Source organism: Alosa pseudoharengus, unplaced genomic scaffold (assembly GCF_046254945.1).
Source record: "Alosa pseudoharengus isolate Yale_2024_CS ecotype anadromous, Long Island Sound unplaced genomic scaffold, YU_APseudo_1.1 YU_APseudo_1.1_scf_5, whole genome shotgun sequence".
Taxonomy (NCBI): Eukaryota; Metazoa; Chordata; class Actinopteri; order Clupeiformes; family Clupeidae; genus Alosa; species Alosa pseudoharengus.
In genome coordinates, this window is record NW_027468837.1 from 29,987,988 (window position 1) to 30,004,781 (window position 16,794).

General features: G+C 39.6%; 1 pseudogene; it reads left to right on the top strand.

The window, feature by feature from the left end:
- Positions 1-64: 64 nt before the first annotated feature.
- On the top strand, positions 65-13,583 carry LOC143103973 (myosin heavy chain, fast skeletal muscle-like; annotated as a pseudogene).
- The last annotated feature ends 3,211 nt before the right edge of the window (positions 13,584-16,794 follow it).

The following is a 16,794-nucleotide window of genomic DNA, read 5'->3' on the forward strand; positions in this document are numbered from 1 at the left end:
TTAAGGGAGAACAGTTCAACAATTTCCAATTAGTTTCCAATCGATTGTTTTCCATTTTATTTTAGAATCCAGCTCCAGCACCACAAGCAATATACAGTAACAGAAGACAAAGTAAGTTCACCAATTAATATGAATGATTAATTATGATGATTATTGGTTAATTGTACCAACTCTATATTGCTATACTATACACTATATAGACTTGCCTACTCTTGTTTGTCAGCAAATGGTGAACTCTTCAATTAGTTACTAATTTTAACTTGATTGACTTTTTACAGTAAATCACCACCATGGGGGATGCTGAAATGGAGTGCTTTGGCTCGGCGGCCATCTATCTCCGGAAACCGGAGAGGGAGCGTATTGAGGCCCAGAACGCACCCTTTGATGCTAAAACGTCCTTCTTCGTGACTGAAAAGGAGGAAATGTACCTCAAAGGTGTTCTTGAGAAAAGAGAGGGTGGCAAAGCCACTGTTAAAACTCGGTGTGGAAAGGTAAGTGACGGGGACAATGATTTTTATTTCAATCCCATAATGACCTGTGAAGTGGATTTAACTTCACTTGACTTTAACTTGATGTTCTATATCTTCTGAAGAAACATTTCCTTTAAATAGACCTTTTTTTGCGCTCAGCCATTTTGACATAAATTAATAGAGCCATACAATCGTCATTATGGATCTGTGAAGTAGATTTTAGTAATGCTGTAAAACATGTTTGTTTGCAACCTTCTCTGCTATTATCTTATTCTCTTTTAAAAGTTTTTGGTTCAGTTTTGAATTAATAGTGCATGACTACTTTATTATTATTTTTGTGTAATAAACAAGAGAATACATTGACTTTACAGACGCTCACAGTGAAAGAGGATGAGATCTTCCCCATGAATCCTCCAAAGTATGACAAAATTGAGGACATGGCCATGATGACCCACCTCAGTGAACCAACTGTGCTGTACAACCTCAAAGAGCGTTACGCAGCATGGATGATTTACGTATGTGAAATACAACATGGATAATTAACATACATGAAATATCAAAAGAAAAAAATACAGTCGACTGTAAATAGCTTCCATATGACACTGAATCATGTTCTTTCTTACAGACCTACTCTGGGCTGTTCTGCGTCACTGTGACGTAAGTGGCTCCCAGTGTACGATGCTCAGGTTGTAGCAGCCTATAGGGGCAAGAAGAGAGTTGAAGCTCCACCTCACATCTTCTCCATCTCTGATAACGCCTATCAGTTCATGCTCCAAGGTAGAATATTAATATAAATATGACCTTAATAATATGGGAAATGTTACAAAAATATATATCAATGTTTGCTTCAAGGTAAGATGAAGAGTAACATATTTCTGGCGCATATTTCAAAATTCCATTTGTCATATTTTGTACCAACCTGTAGGTTTGTAACACTCTGAATATCCTCTTAATGTTGGATGTGAATGATCAATAAAAGAGATGTCTATTCTTTTCCAGATCGTGAAAATCAGTCTATCCTGATCACGTATGAACTCTTCAACATTAACCTAATAACAGTGATATACAAACACATAATTTACTTTTCAGCTACAAGAACATGCAATAACACCTTTGCCTAAGATTTTTTCCATCTCTTTATCCCCAGTGGAAAATCTGGTGCTGGGAAGACTGTCAACACCAAGCGTGTCATCCAGTACTTTGCAACAATTGCAGTGGCTGGAGGAGCAAAGAAAGCTGAGGCCACCTCTGGCAAAATGCAGGTGAGTAGGAGAAATATCAGATCAGATGTATATTGACTTTTTGGGAAAGACTAGCTTCACTAAATTACCTCACTTCTTCTCCAGGGGTCACTAGAGGATCAGATCATTGCAGCCAACCCTCTGCTGGAGGCCTATGGTAATGCCAAGACTGTGAGGAATGACAACTCCTCCCGTTTTGTAAGTATTTAGAAGAAAATCATATAAAATGATTGTAAAATTATTTGTTAAGTCTTATTATATTTTCATCATAAATCTTTCAGGGTAAATTCATCAGAATCCATTTTGGCACAACTGGCAAACTGGCCTCTGCTGATATTGAGACATGTAAGTAAGGGATAATGGACGACACGGTGGTCTGTTCACAGAAGTTAATGCACGGTCGAGGTTGTAAAACGGCCCCTACACGAAGCGGAGGCGTTCATTTAAACTTCACAACGAGTTCGGTTTGTTGTTAATATACAAGTGTGATACGGCCAACAAAATGGATCTACTTCATAGGTGTGCAAATAACATACGGTTAATGGTCGTTCTAAATTACGTAGGACAATGGGAAATTCAACCAAGCAGTGGAATAAGTGGTCATAATCTACTATTAAGGTAAATATTCAATATAATTGAAGGAACCTAATAATATCTAATTATCAAAAACACCATGTCACAGATCTGCTGGAGAAGTCAAGAGTGACATTCCAGCTGTCTGCTGAGAGGAGCTACCACATCTTCTACCAGCTCTGCACTGGACACAAGGCTGAGCTGATTGGTACGTTATGAAGCAAATTATAAGTACATGAGATGTATGATTAAATTGATCACAAACCACAAATGATTGTTACATCATTGTTCTTGTGCGTATTTTAGAGGCCCTTCTCATCACCACCAACCCATATGATTTCCCAATGATCAGCCAAGGTGAAATTTCTGTGAAGAGTATCGATGACGTGGAAGAGCTCATTGCTACAGATGTAAGATCTTAGTGTTTAATGACCAAATCCGTACTTCATATCAATACAATAAGCACTGTAAAGAACTCATGTTGTTCCCATAGACGGCTATAGATATTTTGTGTTTCACCGGTGAGGAGAAAATAGGCATCTACAAGCTTACTGGTGCTGTGATGCATCATGGGGCCATGAAGTTCAAACAGAAGCAGAGAGAGGAGCAGGCTGAGCCTGACGGCACTGAGGGTGAGTGATGGAACCTGACAAAAACTTTAGTAAAACTTTTTTTTATAAAATGTCAAAGTCTCTCTGGCACATATTACAACAGGTGCAAATTTCCCCAATGGACAATGTTAAGGATAAGATAAGATAAGACTATTTATTTCAACATCAGGGAAATGTACTTCTCACAACAGCCAGAGGAGATGGATTCAGCAATGGAATAATAGCACAATAGAAAACAATATAAAAATGTAAAAAAATTATAAGTGATACAACTTTGACAACCTTCTTCCATGTACCTTTTTCCTACATCCACTAAGCTCTAATATCTATGCTCACAGCTAACAAGCACATAGCACTCACACAGTATTCTGTGAAGTAATAAGTCATGACTTTTTCTTTTCATTTAGTGGCTGATAAAATCGCCTACCTCATGGGCCTGAACTCTGCTGACATGCTGAAGGCTCTGTGCTACCCCAGAGTGAAGGTCGGAAATTAGTTTGTCACCAAGGGCCAGACTGTGCCACAGGTACAGTGTCTACAGTATGTATTTAAGTTGTTGTTATGATTTTATAATGCCTCAGATATGATAAATGATATCTTCTAAAAAATCTCTTGACTAGGTCAACAATGCTGTCAGTGCTCTGTGTAAGTCAGTCTATGAGAAGATGTTCTTGTGGATGGTTGTCCGTATCAATGAGATGTTGGACACCAAACAGCCAAGGCAGTTCTTCATTGGTGTGCTGGACATTGCTGGATTTGAGATCTTTGATGTGAATGAACATCATAATGATACATTTTCGTCAGTTTCATATATGTAAGGTGGTTGCTGCTAAGTTTGTGTTTTTGTCTATTTTTGTCTAACTACAACAGTTCAACAGCTTGGAACAGCTGTGCATCAACTTTACCAATGAGAAACTGCAACAGTTCTTCAATCACCACATGTTTGTGCTGGAGCAAGAGGAATACAAGAAAGAAGGAATTGATTGGGAGTTCATTGACTTTGGTATGGACCTGGCTGCCTGCATTGAGCTTATTGAAAAGGTAAAGTCAATAATTAAAAATATGCATATTTACATAATAAAAAATAAAGGTATCCAATGTAATTCTATATGTTCTATATCTCAAAGCCAATGGGCATCTTCTCCATCCTCGAAGAGGAGTGCATGTTCCCAAAGGCCTCAGACACTACCTTTAAGAACAAGCTGTATGACCAGCATCTTGGTAAAAACAAGTGCTTTGAGAAACCCAAACCAGCAAAGGGTAAAGCAGAGGCCCACTTCTCCCTGGTGCACTATGCTGGTACTGTGGACTACAACATCACGGGCTGGTTGGACAAGAACAAGGACCCACTGAACGACTCAGTTGTGCAGCTGTACCAGAAGTCTGCAGTGAAACTGTTGGCCTTCTTGTATGCATCTCATGCCTCTGCTGAAGGTATAAACTATTTCGAACTTTATGTATTTTTCATACATTCTGTCAAATAAATATTGAATATTTTATGCTGCAATTATTGTAGAAAACTGAATCACTTCGCTATTTTCACAAACAGCTGAAGGTGGTGGCAAGAAGGGAGGCAAAAAGAAGGGTGGTTCCTTCCAGACGGTGTCTGCTCTGTTCAGGGTAACTTTACTTATTAGAAGAAGTTGATGATGATGATGATGGTGGTGGTGTTTAGTGAGGTTTTCCCTTCAGTGTGAAGCACTTGGAATGTTGAGAAAAGCACTATATAAGTATAACATGTTGTTCTTGTTGTTTATGTGTTTTGATATGACAAATGAACAAATGGGTGGATGTAAGTATAGGTGGTGTGGGGTGGGGTGGGGTGGGGTGTAGTGGTGGGTTCGATTCCCAGCTGTCAGTGTTGTGCTTTAAACAAGGCGCTTTACCCTGAGTTGTTTCAGGGAGACTGACCCTTGTAATAATAGTTGCTTTGGATAAAAGCCAAATAAAAATAAATAAATAATGTTAACTAGTAATAATTTAAGGAATAATGTATGATGTGCAGGTGTCTGAAATTCATGTACAGTGTTTAGTAATGTACATGCATGTGGAATAATATCAACATAACAATGTCAAGGAAATGATGATCAACCAATCAAACATTCATTCAATGGAACTTCAGCACACTTCCTCTTTCATGTGTGAACTACTTCATATAGGAGAACTTGGGCAAGCTAATGACCAACCTGAGGAGCACCCATCCTCACTTTGTGCGCTGTCTGATTCCCAATGAGTCAAAGACTCCAGGTCAGCCTCAGCCTCACACATTTTTTTTTTTAAATTTAAGGTTTCTTTTAGTTTTATTTAATTTGCATATTTCATTTGCACTGTGCTTTATGGGATAATTGTGTTCTAGGTCTAATGGAGAACTTCTTAGTCATCCACCAGCTGAGGTGTAATGGTGTGCTGGAGGGTATCAGAATCTGCAGAAAGGGCTTCCCCAGCAGAATCCTTTATGCTGACTTCAAGCAGAGGTAATTTACAGTTGGTTATGGTTCTTGGCAGATGCGATTAATTTAGCTTTATTCATGTTCTAATTAAGTTGAGATAAAAGTAGAATCAAAACGTTCATAACTAAAAGATTAAATTAACAACATTATCTTTCTTACTGCAAAGGACTGGAAGACTTGACCGACATGACAAATTCCTTTTTCAGATACAAAGTATTGAATGCGAGCGTCATCCCTGAGGGACAGTTTATTGACAACAAAAAGATTTCAGAGAAACTCTTGGGCTCCATTGATGTAGACCACACTCAGTACAAATTTGGGCACACCAAGGTAGTAAGATGATCGTTCTATGTATTATGTCAATGAATTGGGTTAGTAATTAACTTCTTTTTTACAGTTGATGAATGAAATTTATGTAAGCAGTTTAAACGGACTTTCCTCTGATCTCTGAGACTTTAGATCTTGACAATCTAAACAATGTTGTGAAATGTGCTAAAACCCTTGTTACAGGTGTTCTTTAAAGCTGGTCTGCTGGGTACCCTTGAGGAGATGCGAGATGAAAAATTGGCAACCCTGGTCACAATGACTCAGGCCCTCTGCCGTGCATACCTGATGAGGAAGGAGTTTGTTAAAATGATGGAAAGAAGGTAAGTTAGAGTTTAAATACTACTTTTATGATACATAATTTTTATTGCAGTTGCAGAATAAAATGTGCCCACCCGTTTCCACAAATATGTATATGAAGTAACCACCTCATATAACCAATAAAGTGTCTACATTATAAGTTTTATAAGTATTTTTTTCGAGTGTACACGTCGCTATCACGTCTGGTGTATAGTGGAAGTTAACTGTTGCAGGATAACGGAAAGCTGAATTTAAAATTTAATTTAATTTAATTTAATATGGACTTTTCTGTTGAACAGAGAAGCCATCTTCACTATCCAGTACAATATCCGCTCATTCATGAATGTGAAACACTGGCCATGGATGAAGCTGTACTTCAAAATCAAGCCCCTTCTGAAGAGTGCTGAAACTGAGAAAGAAATGGCTGCAATGAAGGAGAACTTTGAGAAGATGAAAGTGGACTATGAAAAGGCCCTGACAAAGAAGAAGGAGCTTGAGGAGAAAATGGTTATTCTGCTGCAGGAGAAGAATGACCTGCAGTTGCAGATGGCCTCTGTAAGTAGAACAAAAAACATATACACATATTTCTCAATTCATACAGTTTCACTGAAGAGCAATGATGGGCAAGCTACTTAGCTACCCGTTACTCTATATTAAATGAAGCTTAAAGCTACATTGCGTAATTTTTTGGGTCGATTCTTAGCAAAAACACATTTTTTCGTTCAAAAAGTTTGTGCTTATTCATTTGTAATTACTTCCACCAACAAATCAAAGTATTCTTGTAAGCGTAGAACCTGCCATTCAGAATACATACGAGCGAGTCGCCTGTATCATAGATATTAGAAAGCTAGATACCGCATTGTGCTCCAGTAAAGGACGGCCATATTGGTGGGGGCAACAATAACTGGAGGCCAATTGAAAAACACGTGACTCTGACTGGAAATCAGACAGGTGTCTCTGATTGCTGGCAAGTGTTGAACAAAGACAGTAAACGTGTTGCCCCCAGCAATATGGCGTCCGCATTTATATATGCCACCTAATAGAACATTTAACATTAAACTGCAAGCTATTTTTTGCTCTAAATCAAGCTCTTAACTCTAACTCTTAACTATATTCAAAGTGCAGTAGCAAAGGCATACACAATGTAACAATGTGCGTGCGTGCATATTTTGCATCTTCATTGTTGGGTGTATTTTCACCTGTAAAAGCTTCACCTCTTGATTATCCCAGTTTCATTCCACTTGGCTGAAATGTTGGTGCTACGTTCAATTACCCAGTCAGTTTATCTTTACCGTGTGCAAGTTAAAACTAATACAAACAATTTTGACAGCCTATTTTACAGACAATGCTCAATAAAATCACGCAGTAGACTACTGTACCACCAACATCTCTGCAAGCACAATTTTGTTGCTTCATCTCTGGCATGGAAAATTAGTTTGTCTTTCAAGTTTATACAGAATATAGCCTAAATGATTTATGTATGGGTGGCCAGAAGGAAGCTCTACTGTGAACTCCACAAATGCTCTGGAAAATGTAGCTTCTGTAAAAGCTACTGCACTACATAGTCGAATAAACAGCTAAGCTATTGAAAAGCTATCTGCTTCAGAAAATAACTATGCTACCACCATGCTACTGAGAAATGTGGTTAAGCTAGTAGCTTCGCTACAAGTAGAGAACCTACTGCCCATCACTGCTGCAGAGTGAATAAATGACAATTCCCAAGTCACTACAAAATGCCCTTTTCAAATTTACAGGAATCTGAGAGTCTCTCAGATGCTGAGGAGAGATGTGAGGGTCTCATCAAGAGCAAAATCCAGTTAGAGGCCAAACTCAAAGAGACGACCGAGAGGCTGGAGGATGAGGAGGAGATCAACACTGAGTTGACTGCCAAGAAGAGGAAACTGGAGGATGAATGCTCTGAGCTGAAGAAAGACATTGATGACTTGGAGCTCACCCTGGCTAAAGTGGAGAAGGAGAAACATGCTACAGAAAACAAGGTTTACATTTGACAAAATTCTTCTATTCATAGTTTAGTTGCACATGTTGATGTTGAATTCATGTTAAAACTATTATATTTGCATAGGTTAAAAACATGACTGAGGAGATGGCCTCTCAGGATGAAGCCATTGCCAAATTGACTAAGGAGAAGAAAGCCCTCCAAGAGGCACATCAGCAAACTGGATGATCTCCAAGCAGAGGAAGACAAAGTCAACACTCTGACTAAATCAAAGACCAAACTTGAACAACAAGTGGATGATGTGAGTAAGCCCTTACTATATTGACAATGATAAGAAAATCAAGAGACCAGAATGAACTTGACAATGTTATTTTTCCATTAACAGCTGGAGGGGTCATTGGAGCAAGAAAAGAAGCTTCGCATGGATCTCGAAAGAGCCAAGAGAAAGCTTGAGGGTGACCTGAAATTGGCCCAGGAATCCATAATGGATCTGGAAAATGACAAACAGCAGTCTGATGAGAAAATCAAGAAGTAAGGGATAAAAACTACTAAAAGAGAAAAATACTACCATTCCATTACCCATGATCGCTGAGTATTTGACTGTACTGACTTATTCTACCACTGTTTTAATCCTTAAAGGAAGGACTTTGAAATTAGCCAACTCCTGAGCAAGATCGAAGATGAACAGTCAATGGGAACCCAGCTTCAGAAGAAGATTAAGGAACTCCAGGTGACCTTTTATTATTACTGTAATGAATGTAATGATGACCATGGAAAGAAATATTTTATTATAAGTAATATTATAAATATTATAAATATTTTATTATAAGTAACATTATTTGATCTCTGATCATGAATCTGTATAGGCTCGAATTGAGGAACTGGAAGAGGAGATTGAAGCTGAGCGTGCAGCACGGGCCAAAGTAGAAAAGCAAAGAGCTGATCTCTCCAGGGAACTTGAGGAGATCAGTGAGAGGCTTGAGGAGGCTGGTGGGGCCACTTCTGCTCAGATTGAGATGAACAAGAAGCGGGAGGCAGAGTTCCAGAAGCTGCGTCGTGATCTTGAAGAGTCCACCCTGCAGCATGAAGCTACTGCTGCCGCTCTCCGCAAGAAGCAGGCCGACAGCGTGGCGGAACTGGGTGAGCAGATCGACAATCTGCAGCGTGTCAAGCAGAAGCTGGAGAAGGAGAAGAGTGAATACAAAATGGAGATTGATGACCTCTCCAGCAATATGGAGGCTGTTGCTAAGGCAAAGGTATGAATAACTACAATGCCTCCTGAGAGATTTTTAGAAATGCCTTGTATTGGCCCTTAACAAGTATGTTTCTTTTTTTTTCAGGCTAACCTAGAGAAGATGTGTCGCACTCTTGAGGACCAACTTAGTGAAGGGAAGAGCAAAAGTGATGAAAATCTTCGTCAACTTAATGATTTAAATGTACAGAGATCGAGGCTGCAGACAGAGAGTGGTGAGTACAATGTAAAATGTAGCGGACAAACAATGTAGAATTCCATTCACCAATGATTTAACACTTCTGTTTTTTCCACAAAGGTGAGTTTAGCCGCCAACTTGAGGAGAAGGAAGCTCTTGTATCTCAGCTGACCAGGGGCAAGCAAGCTTATACCCAACAGATTGAAGAGCTGAAGAGGCACATTGAGGAGGAAGTCAAGGTAAAAAAGTGATATAAACCAAAGTCATGTTTAGGACGTCATTGTTCCTATCATGAAAACGTAATTGTTTTTAACAGGCCAAGAATGCTCTGGCTCATGCTGTCCAATCAGCTCGCCATGACTGTGACCTGCTCAGAGAGCAGTATGAGGAGGAGCAGGAGGCCAAGGCTGAGCTGCAGCGTGGAATGTCCAAGGCCAACAGCGAGGTGGCTCAGTGGAGGACCAAGTATAAAACGGATTCCATCCAACGCACTGAGGAGCTGGAGGAGTCCAAGTAAGACATTACCCATCTGACGTCTGAAGTGAATGTTAACAACAGTTATCATCAGTTATATCTCACATGATTGCTATGACATTTCTGTCAAATATTAATTAATTTTAGGAAAAAGCTTGCCCAGCATCTACAAGATGCTGAGGAGTGCATTGAAGCTGTAAATTCCAAATGTGCCTCTTTGGAGAAGACCAAGCAGAGACTCCAGGGTGAAGTGGAGGACCTCATGACGGACGTGGAGAGGGCTAATGCACTGGCTGCCAATCTTGACAAGAAACAGAGGAACTTTGACAAGGTGGGAAAGGAAATATGAATATCCTTCTCAGTATAGTCAATTAATTTCAGAAACAAAAGAGATGATGGATGGATTATTGTTTGTTTCTTTTTCTTATAATGCCAGGTTCTAGCAGAATGGAAGCAGAAGTATGAGAAGAGTCAAGCTGAGCTGGAAGGTTCTCAGAAAGAAGCTCGCTCTCTCAGTACTGAGCTCTTCAAGATGAAGAACTCCTATGAAGAGGCTCTGGATCACCTAGAGACCTTGAAGAGGGAGAACAAGAACCTGCAGCGTATGTCAATCTTGAAATGTTTGCCTTATTTCACAAACATGATTGTGATACACAAAATGCACAAATATCAAACACAGTTATTTATAGAAATTAAGAATCTCAAGAAATTAGTACAACTAGCAGTTGAGTACAACTAGTATTCATAAATCAGTTCAAATATAATTTCCCTACAGAGGAGATCTCAGACCTCACTGAACAACTTGGTGAGACTGGCAAGAGCATCCATGAGCTGGAGAAGGCCAAGAAGTCAGTGGAGACTGAGAAATCAGAAATCCAGACAGCACTGGAGGAAGCTGAGGTTTTTTATCTGTTTTAGTTCTTCAATAAGTACTTAGATGTAATATTGTACATTTGTGCATATTCCTAATGTACTTGGGTTATACTATTATCTATTATGGTAACTTTCATATACCGTTATTTAATTTAGGGTACACTTGAGCACGAGGAGTCCAAGATTCTTCGAGTTCAGCTTGAACTCACCCAAGTCAAGGGTGAAATTGACAGGAAGCTGGCTGAGAAGGATGAGGAGATGGAACAGATCAAGAGGAACAGCCAGAGGGTGATTGACACCATGCAGAGCACTCTAGACTCTGAGGTCAGGAGCAGGAATGATGTCCTAAGAGTCAAGAAGAAGATGGAGGGAGACCTCAATGAGATGGAGATTCAGCTCAGCCATGCCAATCGCCAGGCAGCTGAAGCTCAGAAACAGCTCAGGAATGTCCAGGGACAACTCAAGGTACCAAAGGGTCTACCCTACATTCAGTCCATAAAGTGCAGAATAACAGTGCTAATCAATGTAATCAATGATATTTCCTACAGGATGCCCAACTGCACCTTGATGACGCTCTTAGAGGACAGGAAGACATAAAGGAGCAGTTTGCCATGGTGGAGCGCAGGAACAACTTGATGTTGGCTGAGATTGAGGAGCTTAGAGCTGCTCTAGAGCAGACAGAGAGAGGCCGCAAAGTGGCTGAGCAGGAGCTGGTGGATGCCAGTGAGCGTGTTGGACTGCTGCATTCACAGGTTTTGATCTATTTGATATATTTAAATCAAACGTTTCTGGTACATATCATCTGTGTGGGTACTGACCTCTGTAATGCATCCTTTAGAATACAAGCCTAATCAACACCAAGAAAAAGCTGGAGGCTGAACTTGTCCAGGTCCAGGGAGAGGTAGAAGACACGGTCCAAGAGGCCAGAAATGCAGAGGAAAAGGCCAAGAAGGCCATCACTGATGTGAGTTCATAAAGATCCCCTGGGACAGACATAATACGCGTTGTTCTGAATAGGTACAAGAGGCATGGAAATTACAATTTTTATGTGAAATGAAATTAATATGTACAAATATTTTAAATCTTAAGGCTGCAATGATGGCTGAGGAACTGAAGAAAGAGCAGGACACCAGTGCTCACCTGGAGAGGATGAAGAAGAACCTGGAGGTCACAGTCAAGGACTTGCAGCACCGTCTGGATGAGGCTGAGAACCTGGCCATGAAGGGTGGCAAGAAACAACTCCAGAAACTGGAGTCAAGGCTAAGTCATTCACAACAGAGTAAAAGTCGTTTGAATAACTTATGTGATGTCAACCTCAAATCTATTGACACCATCCAATCTTACTGGCCTTTTGCAAGTTTTATACAACACTCCTCACTTGGTCAGTCTGCCGTTTCCTCTTTCTCTGTTCTTATGGCCACGCATCGCTTCTGACTCTGCATTTTCTCAAAACAAGGTTGATGCCCCATGAACTTTTGGTGTCTATATGAGTATATACAATCATGTGTATACAATCCCTTGCTGCCCCAGCTAAATGGTTTGCTCATAAAATCTCATATTGAAAGATCATAGAGTTGTTATGTCACTAAAGATTGTGGATCAGCGCCTGTGACATGGTAGCCCTGGATTTCTCCCCTAAAATAGGAAACAGGTCAAGTCACAAAAACAGGTCTGCTTGGAGTGCTGCAGGGTGTAAGTTCTTTTTGGTGCTCTTCGGTGCAGGGGTTCCGGATTTAGTGAAAAATTAAAACAAAACATTTATTTTCTATTTGGTTACTTAAACATGCCTACGCGTTTTGGCCGAGCTGGTCTTCATCAGAGCAATTGTTGTTTAAGTAACCAAATAGAAAATAAATGTTTTATATGCATCCTTCTTGAGTGCCTCGGATTTGTCTTACTTTTAGGAAACAGGTCAAGTTGTGTCAACCTCTCATCGACACAACTGTCGGGAGGAGGTTGCTGGAGCTTGAAATCTCCCAGCAATTTTAGTGTCCCATTCTGCCCCTGTTTCTATGTGTATTTGAATAACACCTGTCTGTATTTCAGGTGCGTGAGCTGGAAGGTGAGGTTGAGGCTGAACAGAGACAAGGAGCTGATGCTATTAAAGGTGTCCGCAAATATGAGAGGAGTGAAGGAGCTCACATATCAGGTATGTTATAAATGGTCTAGATTTAAACTGAACTTAAGTTGTGGAGTTGAATCAACCTTCTTAACAATGCATTTTGGATGATTAGACTGAGGAGGACAAGAAGAACCTCACCAGACTACAGGATCTGGTGGACAAACTGCAACTGAAAGTAAAAGCCTACAAGAGACAGGCTGAGGAGGCTGTGAGTACAAGATGTGGACTTTTGGATTCTACATTATCTTACCACATGTAGAGATGTAGTTCATGAGGATATTCAGCTGGTACTTAATTAGCCTTTCATTGTAACTGATGGCCCTGGTAGTTTTGTATGCATCGTTATTGTGTTTTAACCTCAAACCTTTTCTCAGGAGGAGCAGGCCAACACTCACCTGTCCAGGTACAGGAAGGTGCAGCATGAGTTTGAGGAGGCTCAGGAACATGCCGACATCGCTGAGTCCCAGGTCAACAAGCTGAGGGCCAAGAGTCGTGATGTTGGCAAGGTGAGGTAGAATTCCTGAGATTTCCTAGTTATACACTTGCTCTTTCAACAGTGATTTTATAGTTCAGTTCAGTAATTACAAATGTCCGTTGTTAGATGTAGACAGGACTATATTTCTTAAATTGTATTATACTTATTGTATTATTAATAGGTATTATTTTATTATGCAAACATAATATCATTTAAATTTTGTTTCAGGGGAAGGATGAGGAGTGACGACCAGTTGAATGAAATGTTGAAATGAGTCCAATTGAATGAAATGCATTCATAAAATATGAATTGCCTGTGTAGTAATATTTTAAATAAAGCATCCCATGGTACATTCACCTGAATTTCCCCCATTTTTTCATATGGTTTTTCTATGTTCCTTGCACCCTTGCTATTTTACAGTTTTTTCTGATTGCTTGAAGCACAATTTTTGTAACCATTGGCTATTTTTGCAAAACTCTACACACAAATAAGAAAACCTTTCACCAAATCAGCAAAACATTGTAGTTCTCTTGCAAAAACCTTGCTTAACTCTTCACACCTTCGTAAAAATGGTATTTTCGTATCAAACCGTTAACACAATCAATCACATTAATAAGCACATAATGTGCCAACTACACACTGATAGTATGAATAAAATACACATCTGGCTTTTGCTTTTTCTGTGCACAAGGTAGGCTATGTCAGTTTGAGGTCATACTTCATAGTTCTGTAAACAAACAGGGATCCAAACATCAAGTATTGGTGTTTATTTACACACATCAAAACAAACACAAGTGTTTTTTTTCCAAGTCGAAGCACAAAATAGTAATTTCACTGAGACAAAAAAGTCTACAAAAAATCTATCTACAGGTACATTGTGTCGTCTCCCTGGGTCAAAATTTTGTGTGCATCACATGCAATGTAATCCAAGGCACCGGGAAAAATATCTTCTGGAATGCCGTATCCAGGCCTGACATCATGCCTGGTCAATATCCCCACATGCCTCCTCCATTGCCTGTAAAAAGGCTATGTGTTGATGGGGATGACGGTCATTGACCTTCCAGCGCCAGGCAGAGAAGAACTCTTCAAATGGATTCAAGAATGGAGAGTATGGGGGAGGTTGAGTACAGTGAAGAGTGGGTGTTCTGTAAACCAGTTGCGGACCAAAGCAGCCCTATGGAAACTAACATTGTCTCATATGATGACGTATCTGGTCTGCTCTGGTCTCTGAACATTAGTGAGCATGTCATGTAAGGTGTCCAGGAATGTAATAATGTGTGCAGTGTTATATGGGCCTAGGGTTGCATGATGGTGAACAACACCATTTTGACTAGCTGCACACATAGTTATGTTACCACCACATTGTCCTGGGACTTTGATTGGCACAGTGTCCAGTAATGTTCCTGCCACGTCTCCTTGTTTTAGTGAAGTTACTGTAAAACCTGCCTTATTTACAAAAAGCAGTTCATGGCCCATGGCATCTGCCTCTAGCTCCATCACTCTCTGGACAAGACAAAACAAATGCAGCACTGCAGGCCCATGCACAGCACTACAGTATGCACTTCCAGATTCAGTACCAATGATACTATAGCTTACCTGCACATAGTCATATCGCAGTTGTTTTACACGTTCACTGTTTCTTTAAAAAAGGGAGTCTGTAGATTTGTTTCATTTGGATTCTTTTGCGGGCAAGTACATAATACATAATACAGGAATGCTCACATTGTGTGGAAGGTGGTGTCATCCTCAATTATGCGCTGCTATATTTCTCGTAGCCTTATGGAAGTATTTGCAATTTGCTTATGTATAGTGCTTAGGCTGATTGCAAAGTGGACTAATTATCTAAAACAGTTTTCACATGTGACAGTGTGCCAGACAGTTGACAAAATTGTGTAAATAATAGCCATACATGTCTATAGTTTTGCTAGGAGTGTGTTGATCATTTGGTAATTGAGTGTAAAGCAGTGAGTTGTGTTTACAGTTCCACAAAAAGAGTGCTGTGCAGTGAATTGTACTTACAGTTTTGCAAAGTGTGTGTTACAAAATAGCAAACTGAGTGCAAAGCAGTGTTTGTGCTTTAGTTTTGCAAACTCAGTGAGTGGTTTAGCTATAAATATTCATGGTTTAGAAATTGTGCTATAAGGATCACGGTTAGGGTTTAAGCATTCAGAAAAAAACTGTAAATGTAATGAACTTGTTCTCTTCTTTCTTTGTTGAATGACTACCTTAACGATTATGTGCATCCTTCTCTTACAAAAACAGAAACAAACAAACAAAACTCAGCAATACTAGCTTCCGCAACAGTACATTCCAACAGTACATTCCAACAGTACATTCCAACAAGTCAACAGTATAACAAGGTGAATACAGAGACCACTGCCCACCGAGGGACTTTCAACAATTCAAAAAATTAAGAAAAGGAAAACACAACTTAATAAGGATACTAAATAATATATAGATCACACAACATCAATTACATAATCATATTCCCTCTATATGGAGGCATACACTAACCCTTTACAGTTTTTGCCCATTGCTTAAACACTATAGACACATGCTTAGACCAAAGTAGAAAAACTTGGAGCTTTTGTTATTATACCTTAAACACAGTGTAACCATACCTTAAAGGAAAATTCCGGTTTTTAGCACTTTAAGGTTTAAGAAAAGCGCTGCTTTGCACTTTAGTTGCAATTCTGCAACACTTGCACCTTTCTGCAACACACTTGCTCCTGCACACTACACACTATTTCATACATAAGACACTTCGTTCATAATTGAAATCTCATGGGTATTGGGACAACACGTCTATTCAAAATACAAAACACATTGGGTGATTGGAAACACTTAGACACACATCCTTACTTAGAAAACTGAACACCAATCAGCCAGCCACAAATAGGCCTCAGTTAAGCCATTTTGAGAACTTTGCAAGCATGCAGGGAGAGCAAGAGGTAAAGGAAGACAAAGAGAGAGGGGTAGGAGGTGGTCGAAGAGGCTATGCATGGAACAATATTTCAGATGATATTAGAGAAACTGTGGTGGACCATGTGAGGGAAGCTGGACAGAGAGTCCACCACATCTAAGCCTGTTTTACAGTAGTGTAATTTTGTTTTATTTTTGTGTTACTGCATTTACTGTACTGTAGTGTAAAGTATAGTACTGTGATGTACATTATTGAGTCAGTACTTTCATTTTTGTCTTTTGTCAAAACCTTTGTTGGAAAAAAAAACATAACAAAAACTGTATGTGTTGCATTGAGCTTCACAGCATGCTACTGTAACTGATAAACTGAATAAAAGCAGTGAAAATGAAAGACTGCAGTGTTTTAAATAGAAGTACACTAGTGTGTTGCTGCTAATGTGTATTCATATGATGCAAGTGTGTATCAATTTGTCATCAGAGTGACATTTTGACAAAGTATTGTTTTGATAGCAGTGTTTCAATTCAACATAGATGTGAATGGTCTATTTCCCAGTGTTGTGTCTTGTGTGCTT